Here is a 16,195-nt window from a genome sequence, read left to right as displayed (position 1 = left end):
ACCCTGCCTGCCCCACACATGGCAGGGAAGGCCAGTGTGGTGGAGAGAGTTAGTGTTGAGGGTGTGGTGGTGGTGGTAGTACTACTGACTACTACTACTAGTAGTAGTAGTCAGTAGTACTACCACCACCACCTCCCCCCCCACCCACAACACTAACTCTCTCCACCACACTGGCCTTCCCTGCCAGCTGGTGGGTGTTGGGTGACCTGAGCTGGTCAGGTTCCCCACCACTCCACACATCCTTCCTTCCATCCTACCCCCTTTCCTTACCTTTCCAGCACCCAGGAAGGATTCTACTTCTACAGGTAACTATTTTATATATTACATTGTACTCCATTTTGCTGTGTGTTCCTTCAAAGATATGTAACAATTGTAATATTGTATGAGATGGATAAAATAAAATAAAAAAATGTACTTTATCTTTTTCTTAACAAACTGGGGAATTGGGGGAAGAGGGATCTGAGAGTACAGGACAAAAAAGGAACAACATGAAGGTACTGTACTTAAGATGAACACATGAGACAGAATATCTAAGAAAAAGATGAGATATGAGAAAAGCCAAAGAATACGCAAAGCGGAAGAAAGATTATCTGAGAAAAGCGGAAGAATACACAGAAGCGGAAGAAAGATTATCTGAGAAAAGCCAAAGAATACGTAAAAGCAGAAAAAAAGATTATCTGAGAAAAGCTGAAGGAAACATAGAAGCGGAAAAAAAGATTATCTGAGAAAAGCCGAAGAATACGTAGAAGCGTAAAAAAGATTATCTGAGAAAAGCCGAAGAATACGTAGAAGCGTAAAAAAGATTATGAGAAAAGCCGAAGAATACATAGAAGCGTAAAAAAGATTACCTGAGAAAAGCCGAAGAACATATAGAAGCACAAGAAGATTATCTAAGAAAAGCTGAAGAATACACAGAAGCGGAAGAAAGATTATCTGAGAAAAGCCAAAGAATACATAGAAGCAGAAGAATACTTAAGGTGGAAGACAATGTGAAGATACAATAATGACTGAAAACTTATTTTTACTGAAGAGCAAGAGACCAGAACAACTGTTGTACTTAAGAGAAAATACAAAGACAATGATGATACGAAAGATGAAAACAACTTCTCAGGGTTCAGAGGAGTATATAATCATCACAGACAAAGGCACTAAACTTAAGACATAATTAATTTACATTTTATTAAAGCACTGGATTAATTTATATTATGTACATACAACTGCATACATCACCTAGGCTGGCTGCCCTTGAGATTTTTCTTTTTTTTTTCTTTTAATGCTAGGAAGAAGGAACCAAAGGCCACGAGCCTGCAATAACTATTCCTTCCAAGAGAATAACAGAACACATTCTTCTTTAATCCTTCAAAATCTGACTGACTTTTAATTTATTCTTGCTGATGCTAGACAACTTTATTCAATTTAGGAAAGGCCTTTCAAAGTACTGGGGTTTGTTAATGCCATATTCAACCCATTCAATTTCAAGAACCAATACTATAGTCTGACAGCAAGAATAAAAAAATATTCAACATAGGAGTGAATGGGTTGCAACAAACACAAGACCAGTTCAAGATAAAACACATCTTGCCCCTCCTTCCCAGCTTTACACGAGACCAGTTCAAGATAAAACACATCTTGCCCCTCCTTCCCAGCTTTACACGAGACCAGTTCAAGATAAAACACATCTTGCCCCTCCTTCCCAGCTTTACACGAGACCAGTTCAAGATAAAACACATCTTGCCCCTCCTTCCCAGCTTTACACGAGACCAGTTCAAGATAATACACATCTTGCCCCTCCTTCCCAGCTTTACACGAGACCAGTTCAAGATAAAACACATCTTGCCCCTCCTTCCCAGCTTTACACGAGACCAGTTCAAGATAAAACACATCTTGACCCTCCTTCCCAGCTTTACACGAGACCAGTTCAAGATAAAACACATCTTGCCCCTCCTTCCCAGCTTTACACGAGACCAGTTCAAGATAAAACACATCTTGACCCTCCTTCCCAGCTTTACACAAGACCAGTTCAAGATAAAACACATCTTGCCCCTCCTTCCCAGCTTTACACGAGACCAGTTCAAGATAAAACACATCTTGACCCTCCTTCCCAGCTTTACCAGTAGCAAGAAAACATCACGCAAGTTATCTGTAAAATACTAAGGACTTTAAAAAGGTGACAAAATGAAGAATATAGGTGGTTTTACTTATACCCAAACATCTTTCCCTTAATATCAGTGTTTGTATATATATTACAGCTTATTAATGTTGTTCTTTGTTATTTATATCTGGATAACGTTACCATTACATACCACAGATGAGTATTAATGTGTTAACAGATGAGTATTAATGTGTTATAAGCAGAAATATGCAGGTAAGGAAGAGATGTTGGGGAACTCCTACCTTACGAGAATGCCAGTCTTTACACACTGACCTTCAAAATTCTCTGTTCCACCTCACAGGTCACATAATCCACACAAAGACATCCCTGCACACCATGGAACAGACATCTACAATCTAGGTAACAGTTTCTAATTTATTCTTGCTATTTCTAATACATTTCATACAGTAAAGGAGAAACTTTTCACACTAGATGGGTTACATACAGCTTTAAATAACTCATCAGTACAAGTCCCTTCTAAGGTGACAAATTACACCTGACAGAAGCCCAGTGAAGGAGAACGTCAATCAGAATGCAGATGTTAAAAAGGATGCAGCCCATCACATGCATCTCCCATACTGTACTTAAAAAAACAAACAGGAAGTTACAGGAAAGAATGTAGTTTTCTGAACATAGGGTACCTCGCCTTGACAGTTTAGGCGGAGACAAGCCTTTGTACCATCTCTTCCTCTCCATTTAAAATGCCTGCTATATTTTAATTTTTTTTTCAATGCTATCATTTTAATATCAGAGTGTACAGTGACATACAAGAGGATCAGAGTGTACAATGACATAAAGAGGATATTAATGTCTTTAAAAAATGAGAGAGGTTACAAATACTAGTCAGATCCCAAAACCCAACAACACATGGCAGGAAAGAGCACATCACAACACACCACACCAGCCAAAAGCCCTCCCCAGATTCCTCCTAGAGCATGTGCAGTTAGGGACAAACATTCATTTAATATTTCACCTCTTCCACTTGCCACTTTCCTCAGCTGTGAAATTCCTAAGACTTGGTAAACTTCTCTACCACAATATTTCACCACCTCTACTTCTCACCTCCCTCTACACATACCCAGGTACCTTAAATCCTGAAGTGTAGGCCACAAAGAAATTACTGCCATGTGTCCATCCTCAGACTGCTCTCTCTTCAACTCAGTCTCTCGTATATCTTACACTGTTAGCTACGATGCCAAACCTGAGAGACTTGGTATGTTTCTCTGTCCATGTAGGATTCTCTCTGACTTGATGCAATAGGGAGGACAGTGACAGACATACCTGTACCCTAAGTGTGAAACAGACAGTAGAGCAGTAAACTTTTGTCCCTACCTGTACCACAAGGAACAGTATACCCCCTGGGTCCACACACAGGTGCTCATAAAGGAACAATTCAGTAAAGCCACAGGAAAGTTTCATGAACATACAGGCAGTCAATAGAGTATGGTACGAGGTTTGGTATATCTACTTTCAACAAGGTACGTATGATATAAAATGTAAAATGTCACAGCTTCCCATACACTTCTGTAAATTAATTAGAATCAAACTGCCAAATCAACTCCAAAGGTACCAACAGAATTTCAGTGGCCAAATTCTCAATACTGTAATTCACTGAGGACTCAATACCAAGAAAATATGTGAGCTCTATGATGGCTGCCTGTATACTGTTCAAACTCTATAATAATTTCTGCAACTCCCTCATCCAAAAACTTCCATGCTATTCTTCGTAACATCCATGTCCTCAGCAGTGGATGTGTAGTTCCTGAAGGCTGTAGTAATGGTGTGTGGGGTGAGATCGAAGTTAGCGTCACAGCATCACACTGTTAACGGCCGCACCGGAAAACTTAAAACACGTAATGCCACCTTGGGAGTAAGCCTGACACCTTTTACTTGTCACTGCATATGTTATCCTCATTTCAAGCTTCCACACCAAGTAATGGGTTAATATGGCACTGGATTTTGTAATTATGATACTCCTTTTTCACATAATGGCACTATCAATATTAATTTCTGACCACAGTTTTTCTAAGAATGGTATTTTCAGCACCACTACACACAGTTCATCATAAATGCTTTACACTCTTACTTCAACAATTATTACTATTCTATTAGCTTTCTTTTTCCCTCTGGCACCACCAACACTTCACACTTTATCAGTTCTGCTTTATCTAACTATCTATTGCCAGAAGCTATGATCCTGTAAGAGATGGCTGTTTGACAGAGTTATGGTAGTTGTTTTACAGGGAGGGGCACTAACCCTCCACCAACCCACTTGCTGACATGTAGGGAGCACATATGGGTTGGTTATATAGGCTAGTAAATGGTTTCCTGGTTTACTGGAAACTATTAAGCTTGTCATTCAATGTAAAGCCACCGCCTTTCTTGTGAGGGTGGCATTTGAGACAGGACGGTTGGGGATGTGGCCAGGAAAAACGGAAGGAAGTCTTCATTACGTTGTAGTGGAGAGGACTATATCACCACGCGCTGTGCATCGTCCCGACAACCATGAATGCTGGCACAACAGCTTTTCAGCTTTACTGTTAGTGCAATCTTGTCATCCATGAATAGATCACATATTATGATGTCCAGTGATCTTTCATCCTCCATCCACACAGTGTAAAACAACTGCCTTCAAATGATACAGCTTCTTTGGCTTAACTGCATGAAGAAACTGCTTCAGTGTAAGCCTTGGATATTCTTGCTCCACCACTGGCAGCTTCACTCTTCCTGCAATATTTTCATCCACGAATAGATCTCATATGATGTCCGGTGATCTCCCTCCATCCACACACAGTATGGTACAACAATGTCAAGCCACCGCCTTTCTTGTGTGGGTGGCATCTGGGACGGAACGGTTGGGGCTGTGGCGAGGACAAATGAAGGGAAGTTCTCGTTAAGTTGAAGCGTCCAGATTGACTCTACCGGATACGTTTATGTGAAGCTAAACGTGGTGATGCTTTTGGCGTATCCATTAGAGCCAGGATTCCGGGGGCTTGAATGATGAGTGAATTCTTCAGAGTGCTGATTTCTGAACATTTTATGATGTCCAGTGATCTCATTTTGTTGCAAGTCCTTCATGTCACGGGACGAAAACTGTTGACTTGATGATGTACCATCCATGACCTCAGCATTTGTACTGGCCATTGACACTGCATCACCCTGCCGTAAATACTGATGTTAAACCCCTTCTGTTATTATCACCAGGGCAACAAGCAACATCATCGCACGGCCACCCAGTACAGGCAAGACCAACAGCATATCACAACCTTCAGCCATCTCTCAGCGCCACCCTCCACCTCTCCACCACCATGCCACCTGTAAAATCATTCAGGTGTAAGTACAGTAAATCAATCATTATCCATACACAACAGCTTACTCCAGGATCTTTTTAACCACCTGTACACAATAAATTGAACAATGTAAATAATTAAAACCCATGAGATTGGTTTTACAAGGTTCTTTCAATGCTGCCTACACAGATATATTAAAAATCAGCAAGCTCAGTCGGTAGAGAGGTGGCCTGCAGTTCTACCGGACCCAGGTTCAAATCCTCGCTGGGGCAGGTAACAGTTTAAGGATTTGGATTTAATATAAACAGACTTCACCGATCTACCGGAAGACTCGCCGATGTGTTGTAAAAATACCCCCACTAATACCAATACACCAGTCCTGTATGAGACAGCCCTAGCATGTATTCAGTATGGAAGGTGGGCGTTAGCGCCGAAGTGGTGACATGTTGAGGTGTATAGTATGAAGGAGGACTACTGGGCCTTGGAAGCTGACTGTGAAGCCTATGCCCAGAGTCGGACACACACACACACACACACACACACACACACACACAAAATCAACATCCAGACTTAATTTACCAAACCTAAATGTCTCTGTGCCACAATGATTATCCCTGCTTTCCTAACAATACAATATATCACCTGCTTTAGGCATTTCCCACCCAATGTTACTGTATAAATATTCAAACTTTACCGGATACGTTTATGTCAAGCTACACAACGTCGTGATGTTTTCAGCGTATCCGATAAAGCCAGGATTCCAGGGGCTTGAATGATCAGGGCAGGGTGGGAAAGGAGGTCCGGATGATGATGGTGATAACAGATTAATTTCCTTGCGACACCAGGAAGCGTCACTGAGGATATGACTGCCTCCTGTGCAGTATTTTTTGAAGCTGGTGTGTAATCCCCATCCCCCTCCCCATCCCCAGTCCACAGGTAAAAGGTCAACTTTATGATAAGCATTTACAAACAGTGAGGCTGACTGGTGGAGAAAACATGGGCAAACAGAGCTGGATGTGTGAAGAATCTAAGCACAATGCAGTGACAACAGTGCGACCCAAAAGTAGTGTCACAGTACGGTATGGAACAGGTGCATAATTAACAGGATGCTTGGCCAACAGATGTGTTTAGAGGTGATGCACATAACTAGGGTGTGGCAGTGTGGACATGTTGACAGAATGCGACAATACTCGGTTTCTTTTATTGACGCGACGATGCACTTCACAGGTTGGTGATGATCGGCTGAACGCAACATGTCCGAATACCATTTACTAACCCAAATTTCCCCCTCAGATATATGTTGCCAATTAATACTGCTAACAAGTAAAGAGATTATGAAGTATTGTTGCATTCAGCCAATCATCACCAACCTGTCAAATGCATCTTCGCCTCGATTTAAAAGAAAGTACAGGTGAAGTGATGTACTAACCTCAGCCTGGAGGGGGCAGCCACTGATGTCCCTCAATGCAAAATGTGGCATGAAGTGCTGTGGGTGAGGCACTGACTGGAATGTTGCAAATCATCATGCTACATCCATGAGGTAAACACAGGTACTGGTGATGGCTGCAGTGTTTCACCCAGCCATGCAACAGCTATCAGGTGACACAGCCTGGCCCTGCAATAACAGAGCACTGTATTACAAACTGAATATACTACATCATGAACAAAACCCTATGTAGCTTAGACACACATAACACTCAAGGTAAATGATGCCTCATGAGTTAAAGTACTGGCAAGTGTGAAGATGGAAAGCCTTCTAAATATATCTCAAATTCACACCACCATTAATACCAGATTATTGTCAAGTCTCCTTACTATCCTTACATGACCTTGCAATTCTACCTAACAAATCAACTCATTAGGTATTATGCTACATTTCACTGCACATCCTGAACACTTAACCCTCTCATTACTTCACGACGCAGGCTGCGTCCAACCACAGGCAAGTACTCCGGAAGTGGGTTGGCTTGGCCTTGGCCGATTCTTGGGAGAGTCCCGTTTCCATGCTCGTGGTACTTCTTAAATGTTTTATCCTCACATCCTTAGGTTTGCTTCTATCTCCGTGATTTTTTATTCTTCTTCATCTCAAATAGTTGTACCTGCTTATGGTGATGATACAAAACGTTTGGCGAATATAAATTATGTGGTAATTTATGATGTAATTTTCTTTCCTTCGTGCTTTCTCATAGAAATATATGTTTTATGGTAATTGTGACTGAGAAAGAGATTTAGGACATTTAAATAGCTACATTTTGGTACATAAACATTTACTGTAGGACAGTTTGGGTCGGTTTTATGTACGCAAATGGAAATTATCTTACAATTGTGCTGCAGTGCGAGAGGGTTGTTTTGCTAAATTATTTTTTCCCCTGCCTTTATGCCTCTATCAGCCTGATTTTTTATTCGTGTAATCTTGAATAGTTGCACTTGCTTATGGTGTTGATGAAAACATTTAGCGAATATAAAGTAGAGTAAACCCTCGATGTCACGAACCCCAGTACTGCAAATTTTGGATACAACGAATGGCCAAATTGCGACCGAACTTCCTCTGGATACTGCGAACAAAGGTCGCTAAATGAGGGGGAAGTTCAGGAATCATCCCAGTGACAACAGTATCCCTTCCTGACACAGTACGTGTACTGTAACAGTACTACATTACACTGTGCTCTTATTATAGGTATTGTATTTATATGTACAGCTTCACACAGTATTGTATATACATGTACTGTACAACTTCATAAACCATCAAATTATCTATGTAAACCTTCATAGATAGTTTAGATTATGTTTGAGAACGTAGGACCGAATGACTTCCCTTATATAGCGAACTGAGTTTGGTAATCCCTCGGAAATACCAACCCCTCGTACATAGCGAACTTTCGGATAGAGCAACCCACCCCTCCTCCCAATTAGTCTGTTATGTCAAGGGTTTACTGTGTGGGCTAATTTATGATGTTTTTCCTTTCCTTCTTGTTTCCTCATAGAAAAATATGTTTTATAGTAACTGGTACTGGGAAAGAGCTTTAGGAAATTTCATTGGCTACATTTTTAACTTTTACCGTAGAACAATTTGGGTCGGTTTTACCTACTGCAAAAGGAAATTATCTTACGATGGCGCCGCAGTGCGGGCGCGGTGTTTCACACAGCCAAAGTTGTAATATTCAGCAAATGCAAATTATGCTCTAACTTACGATGTTTTTATTTCTATAAAGCAAAAAAATCAAGGAGCAGTTTTGTTTGACGCATCTTGCGTTATCCAGTAATGAGCGGGTGAGACTAGGTTTGACACAGCGTTCATCTTCCAGTAACCAGCAGGTGACTTTTGCATCGCTGCCCTAAGTATCAAAAGGGTTTATACTGCAAAACACATCCTAACCACTTCATACTGCAAAATATCCTAGCCACTTAATACCACAAAACAATGTTAAGTGAAAGCATGTTAAACAAAGCAATTCAGTCCTTTTCTTTATAGATGAGCTTCACATTACCTGCCACATAAGGGACCTTTGTATGTGGCTTGTGTTAGCAGTGTAATGCTGTATGGTAGTTTGACCTGTGCAGTAAAGGACGAGGATATTGGCAGGTTCAAACGTACAGAGATGCCTATGATTAGACGATGTGTAGTGCATCCCTGAATACATGGCCTGGGGGGGCTAGAATTGAAAATGATAAGTTGAGAGGAAGGATGGGACTGGATAGTACTGAGGATGTGATGACGAAGGGTTGACTGAGATGGTCTGGGCATGTTAAGAGGGCAGATGATGACAACTGGGTGCAGATGGTGAGAAGTGTGAACATCGCAGATAGTGTTGCAAGAGGCAGAGACCAAAAAAGGACGTGAAACGAGGTCATACAGTGTGACCTCAGGGATAAGGAACCAAACAGGCAGGCTGCCTGATATTAGCAGCATGGACAGCCGCCATTAGGTGACCAAGGCCAACGCATGCAAACATGTTGGAGTCTTTATTACGGTAACAATACAAAAACATGAAGCCTTTAAAATTACAGAATACAAAACGGAAACTGATGTGTCCTTCAACAACACATTTAAAAAATAAATAAACAAAGCACTGTACAATTTAGGGGGCAGTAAACAATTGCATTTCTATTTAATAACCATCAACTTCACCATTTGTATCTTCAACCCTTTTCATACTTAGGGTAGCGGTGGAAAAGTCACTTGCTTGTTACTGGACGACACAGGCTGCGTCAAACCTAATCTCACCCGCTCGTTACTGGACAATGCAAGCTGCGTCCAACAAAATTGCCCCTTGATGGAAAGAAGAAGCATCGTAAGTTAGCCCATAATTTATATTCGCTGAATGTTTTTATCAACACCATAGGCAAGTACAACTATTAGAGATTACGTGAATAAAAAATCAGGCTGATAAAGGCATAAAGGCAGGAGAAAAAATAATTTAACAAAACACCCTCCCGCACTGCTGCACGATTGTAAGATAATTTCCTTTTGCGGTACATAAAACCAACCCAAACTGTCCTACAGTAAATGTTTATGTACCAAAATGTAGCTATTGAAATTTCCCAAATCTCTTTCTCAGTCACAATTACCATAAAACATATATTTCTATGAGAAAACATGAAGGAAAGAAAATTACATCATAAATCAGCGCATAATTTATAATCGCCAAACGTTTTGTATCATCACCATAAGCAAGTACAACTATTCACGATTACAAGGAAATAAAATCACGGAGACTGAAGCAAAACTAAGGCTGTGAGGCTAAAATGTTTGAGTACTGCGAGCGTGGAAACAAGGGGCTCTCCCAGCACTCAGCCAAGGCCGAGGCGGGTCATATCCTGGGTGCTGGCCTGAAATTGGATGCTGGCTGAATCATCCGGTAACAAAAGGGTTAATTTGACGTGTTGAAAATGTGGGTCAAATTAACTACTTTCCTTACATAAATCTGTTCCGGAAATGTTAAAAATTCATGATGCAAAAAATGTAACATACCAATGAACCTTACAATACCACATCCATAATCGTAAAATAAAAAATATATATACAGTAGGCATCTTTCAGTAAATCATGGTCTTGTGGCGTTCGGTGTCTCCCAATCTAAAAAGGAAAAAATAATAAAAAAAAATATTCATATATAATGCTCCGTGTACTGCTCCGCCATGTTTTCTGGTCAGGGTATAACAAGCGTCTGTACAAACCTATTTTTAGGCATTTTCATCTTATAGTGTGCTTCTCGTGGCCTCTCTCTCCTGCTGGACGTACTGATGCATCCTGTGGTAAAATACTAAGCCTATAATTCAAGACATCACAGGCAGTACCATACCGTTAACATGCAATGGTTGAGCGACCGCCATTACACGTCCACCTGTAAAACAACACAATTTCTACTGTTGCTTCATCGCTACAACGCTAAAAAATGACACTAACTCACCTCTGTGATGTGCAGTACTGGTTCCTTGGCTCAAATCAGGTATAACACTAATTAGATGGGTCATTTTCATATTAATTAGAGCCGCCCCGGACGCCGCACCTCCCGATGTGACGCCGAGTTGTAGAGAGAGAGGATGAAGAAACATGCTTAAGGTAATATATGAAAATTCAGTCCATTTATCTAACAATGCATGGAAAAAATAACTTAAAAATAAATCACTAAAATCTACGCATTTTAAAAGTATTTATAGTTGTACAGTACTATCTGGTTTTCTTTATCACCACGGTTATGTAAATCAGACATTGAATGATGTACAACTTACCATGGTATATACCTACGTTAGCAAAATAACTTAATACAACTCATAAAACATCAGATATAAGAACTCAAAATGCCCACCACTTAACTGCGTACCTCCTGACGCTTCTGGCTTCACAGAAAACGCGGGTAATTCAAGTGAGAAATATAGAGTGCTTTCCCATAAACGTTTATTGGGTTCATTTTTTAGAGCTTTTCCTCTCATACGCAAAAAACGACAAATCAGTCTCATCTTACCCCCTTTGCAGTGTTGAGGCCAAGGCAAGGCTATCGTAATTCAGTGTTATTTCAAATTAACTAACCAGCTCACTCACCTTTCTGGCACTACATGACCGAACTCTTTGGCGTACAGTGGAAGCTATGCACTGCCGTCACTCTACCTAGGGCTCTCTTACCATTACCCCTCACCCTGTTACACTACCATACACTCTTACACCCCCCCACTACCACACACACACCCTCACACCCCCCCCACTGCCACACACGCCCTCACTACCACACACACCCTCACACCCCCACACTACCACACACACACACACCAACACACCCTTACTCTACCACAAACACACCCTCACCCTCCCCAACCCCCCATACACACACACACAAGGTACTTAGCCGTGGTGCTCAATTCCGCAACTTCGGCCTTAGAGCCTGTGATGGGTTATGCATCCACTACCCTGAGACACAAGGCCACTGCACCATCCACCTTACCACACTTACCTCCACGAAGTACTGGTCCAACTTCACATCTAGCAACACTGATTCCTTTGCCAACATGGAAGAAATTTTAAAAGCCACGAATCAGTTGCTTTTCCCTTCCACTACCTCTCCATCGTATCACTCTCGACTCACATTATGGGATAGCTTAGTGGTGGGCAGAGTAGTGATCATTCCTTCCTAGTTAAGTGGCACATTAATCCATTTACTTACGATTTTCATTTATCAGCCCACACTGGCACTAATATAACCGGCCCAGTTATAAGGACGTTCCCTAACTCCCTCCCTATCCCCTAAAAGGCGCATGGTGGAACGCAAATAAATGGCAATATCTATCTGCACGCCACCTGGCCCACATTCAAATGATCTTGGCGACACAACAACCCGTATAAGTGGGAAGAGTGAGTGTACATATGTAACTACAGCCTCGTGGTCCAAATTCTGATACTGCTAATGCCCATACAACACCGTAATTCAAAACCCCTTCCCATAGAGCACTTCTACAGTCTCACTTACCTCTCATCATTCCAGATTCTCACAGCATCAACCACTGTTCTTTGTTCTTCACTAGCATTCACGTCTGTTTGTCTGTGCTGCTGGGTGTTCTTCTCACTCTTTCCTGCCAGTTCTTCGTTATTCTTGTGTTCACGGATAAACCACACTCTTCGAGATGAGCTGCCTTGCATGGGGTAACTGGCCTTGGGCAATTATCTTTTCTTAAGGTCTTGTGGTAAATGGGGGCGACCATCATCCACTCACTCAGTGTAGTGCTACCTTTAGGAAACTGCAGAGAGTGACAAGTCAAATAGTTTCCTGTAACCCAGGGAACCATTACAATGCTGGGTGGTAACCATATAACCAAATAACAGGGCAATGTGGAGCCTACTATGGCACCCCTGTTAACTGAGTGGAAGCCTGTCACTCAGTGCAAAGACAGCTGAAGGTATCACTACATCATGTGAGTGGATGGTAGGCACCTCCACCTACCACCAGTGTTCCTTAAGATCTTTTTTAGGGTTTTAATGAAGGACAGTCTGTGTTAAGTGTGCTATGGTGTGACAGGAGGCATTATTGTAAAGACGTTTTGGATTGTAAGTTTCAAGTATAAGTGTCAGCAGGATAAGGATCAAGGTAAATAGTATGAGTTGAACATGTGAGTTTTAAGTGTGAGTTAAGTGTGTCCCAGTGTTAGCAGTGTCTGGTATGAATGATGTGGAGTGAGGAGCTACGTTTTATTGTATGTTGTTAGAGTGAGGTAAGTGTGTTTGTAGTGTGTCAGGTTTGCAAGGATAAAGATGAGTTTAATGAGTTGAACATCTGCCAGTTTATTATGTGACACGTGGCCATACAGACACAAGACACGTGGCGGCCACAATGTTTGCTGTGGCGACGTCTGCTTGAGCTCACACGGGAGGTGGCGGCAGACAAGGGGCTCTGTGGTCGTTATTTCCCACTGCTTAAGCTGGCTCCCCAACACCTCCACCTCACCCATTTATTTCCACACAGGACACATTAGCGATCTCGTGTATGTGACTTACGCCATCTACGTTGACGCTACCGGGGTGTAAATGACATACAGGAGAACAGTAAGGTGTACTGAGGGAAATACATCAGTAAGGGGGTGGTGTGGGAAGGCCTGCTTAGGTAACAGGAATACAGGCCTGTGATTCTGACTAGTGCTGTGAGCATGTCAAGTACTGAACTGTGTGTGTTCTGCCCCTCATCCACCCACCCTGCCCCACCCCGCCCCATCCAGCCCCACCCCTGGCCTCACCGGGGTGGGGCTGGATCACACTGAGGTGGGGCGGGGCAGGACAGGGCAGGAGCAGGACCGCCCGGCCATCCCGGCAACATGTAAGGCTTGTAAGTAACATGTTTTTGTGCACTTAAGTGACATGAAATTACACCATCAGGTGAAGTGAACAAATAAATCTGAAATACATAATATTGAATATATATAATATATATATGTATATGATACATTTATCTACTAAAGACTATGAATACTAACAACATGTTCATAGTTAACTTCTGTCAACAGAAGAGCTCTGTCAGGTGGTTGGCACAAGAATTGATTAAGATGTCATGCTGGTGTTGAACGGAGCGTCCATCTCCGCTCCGCCACATAACGTACAAACTTACTCTCTGCTAATATGTAATGAAAATAAATGTGGTTCACCAAGGACCACATTCTCAGAAGCTACAGAGGCTTAGTACCACAGCTGCTTAGCCATTTATTGGCAACACCACAGCTTAATATTCCCCTGCATGATGTCTGTACCACACGGCAAGAATATCACACCACAGAATATTAACATGGCATATGTGCAAATAAACTGCTTTGTAATATTACCAGAGACGCATTGAAGGACACTCCCACCACCCCTCTCTCACCAGTATATCTGTGCACTGACCATGTTAATATTTGCCTGTACAATATTTATGCAATCCTTGCTGGTACTGAAGGGATAAACAGCATACAGGAGGGCATTAAGATACAGTATGGAAAATAAATCACTAAGGAAGAGGTGTTACAGGCCTCCTAAGCTATTGAAAATCTGGGCCCAATAAATATGTCCGGATGAGGCTGAGGTTTGCACTCCGGGAGACAGGGGAGGCATCCAAACACCTCCTCGTCAGCTACTTATCCTGCACATTACACCTGATATTCCCTTGTATGTTATTTGTAGCATTTCAAGGATACCAAGGTGCAGAATGAGTTGCTATGGAAGAGGGGTTAAGAATTCTCCTCAACCTCTCAGAATTCGAACATACGGCTCCACCCAGTTAATCTATCAACACTACAATCTTACGAAAATTAAGACACAGCGTACGCACATCGTAAAAATGAAGACACAGCGTACGCACATCGTAAAAATCTATCTAATCTTTGGTAGCGAACACAGCCGGCGCCTCTGTGCACCAGCCACACGTCATCACATCATCATCATCACATCATCACCACCACCAGCATCTCTCTCTCTAGTCCCTACCCCCCCTTCATCATCACCGAGCAATGCTAAAGCCATCATCATCATTATCATCACCAGTCACACATCACCACCATCATCATCATCATCACATCATCTCTCTCTTGTTCGTACCCCCCTTTCATCACCACCGAGCAATGCTAAAGCCATCATCATCATCATCATCACCAGTTGCACATCATCATCATCACCACCAGTTAAACATCATCACCAGCAGCAGCCATACAGTACACCATCATCAGTGTCTTATCATCATCACCATCATCACATCACATCATCACCAGTCATACATCATCACTAATCAGACATCATCATCATTATCATCATCACATTTCATCACTACACCCCTCATCATCACCAGGCAATGCTAAAGCTATCACCATCATCATCACTCACTATCATCACCATCACTGGGATAACACTGCAGTAATCATCATCACACACATCACAAATCATCACATACTGTTGGATATTACATCACCCTCATCATCACTGTTTTTTGTCCTGTTCCCCTTCATCATCATCATCACCATACACCACTATAGTCATCACCATCATCATCATCATCATCAACAAACACTACTACAGTCATCACCATCATCATTATCATCATCACCGGGACGAATAGGCATCAATCATCACCATCACCACCGGGAAACACTACATCATCATCACAATCACCATCATTATCATCACAATCACCATCATTATCATCACAATCACCATCACTACCATCACAATCACCATCAATATCATTTACACCATCAAATCTATTTATCTATCTATCTATTGCCAAATGCCTTAATCCCATAAGGGGTGGCCACAAACAAATCATCTCCACGTTCCTCTATCCTCTGCTATTTGGCTGTCCTCCCTCCAATTCAGTCCCTCTCTCATATATCCCTCCACCCCATCCCTCCATCTCACCCTTGGTCTCCCCCTCCTCGCCCACACTCTTCTAGTTAGTCTCTCTTTTTCACCACTAGTACTACAAACCACTATCAAATCTACTTTTCACAACTACCATACAACAAGGCCTCATTTCTATCTATCTATATATCTATCTGTTAATCTATTTTTCATCTATTTTCAAATTAAAGGAAGCTCAGATTGATTAATGAACAGCAATGGACCTTAGCAATTTCTGAGAGAGAGAGAGAGAGAGAGAGAGAGAGAGAGAGAGAGAGAGAGAGAGAGAGAGAGAGAGAGAGATCCATTTGTACAATTAACTCCACTTCTAACGTCTACAGTGTGTTAGACTAGAGTCCACTGCGGCAACTTTGTTTACATCTTGCATCGGCTGTATACAAGAGAGGG

The sequence above is a fragment of the Coenobita brevimanus genome, chromosome 41, assembly GCF_032717465.1.
Source record: "Coenobita brevimanus isolate Jiangsu-jjx chromosome 41, ASM3271746v2, whole genome shotgun sequence".
In the NCBI taxonomy this organism is placed as follows: domain Eukaryota; kingdom Metazoa; phylum Arthropoda; class Malacostraca; order Decapoda; family Coenobitidae; genus Coenobita; species Coenobita brevimanus.
This window is presented reverse-complemented; position numbering follows the sequence as displayed.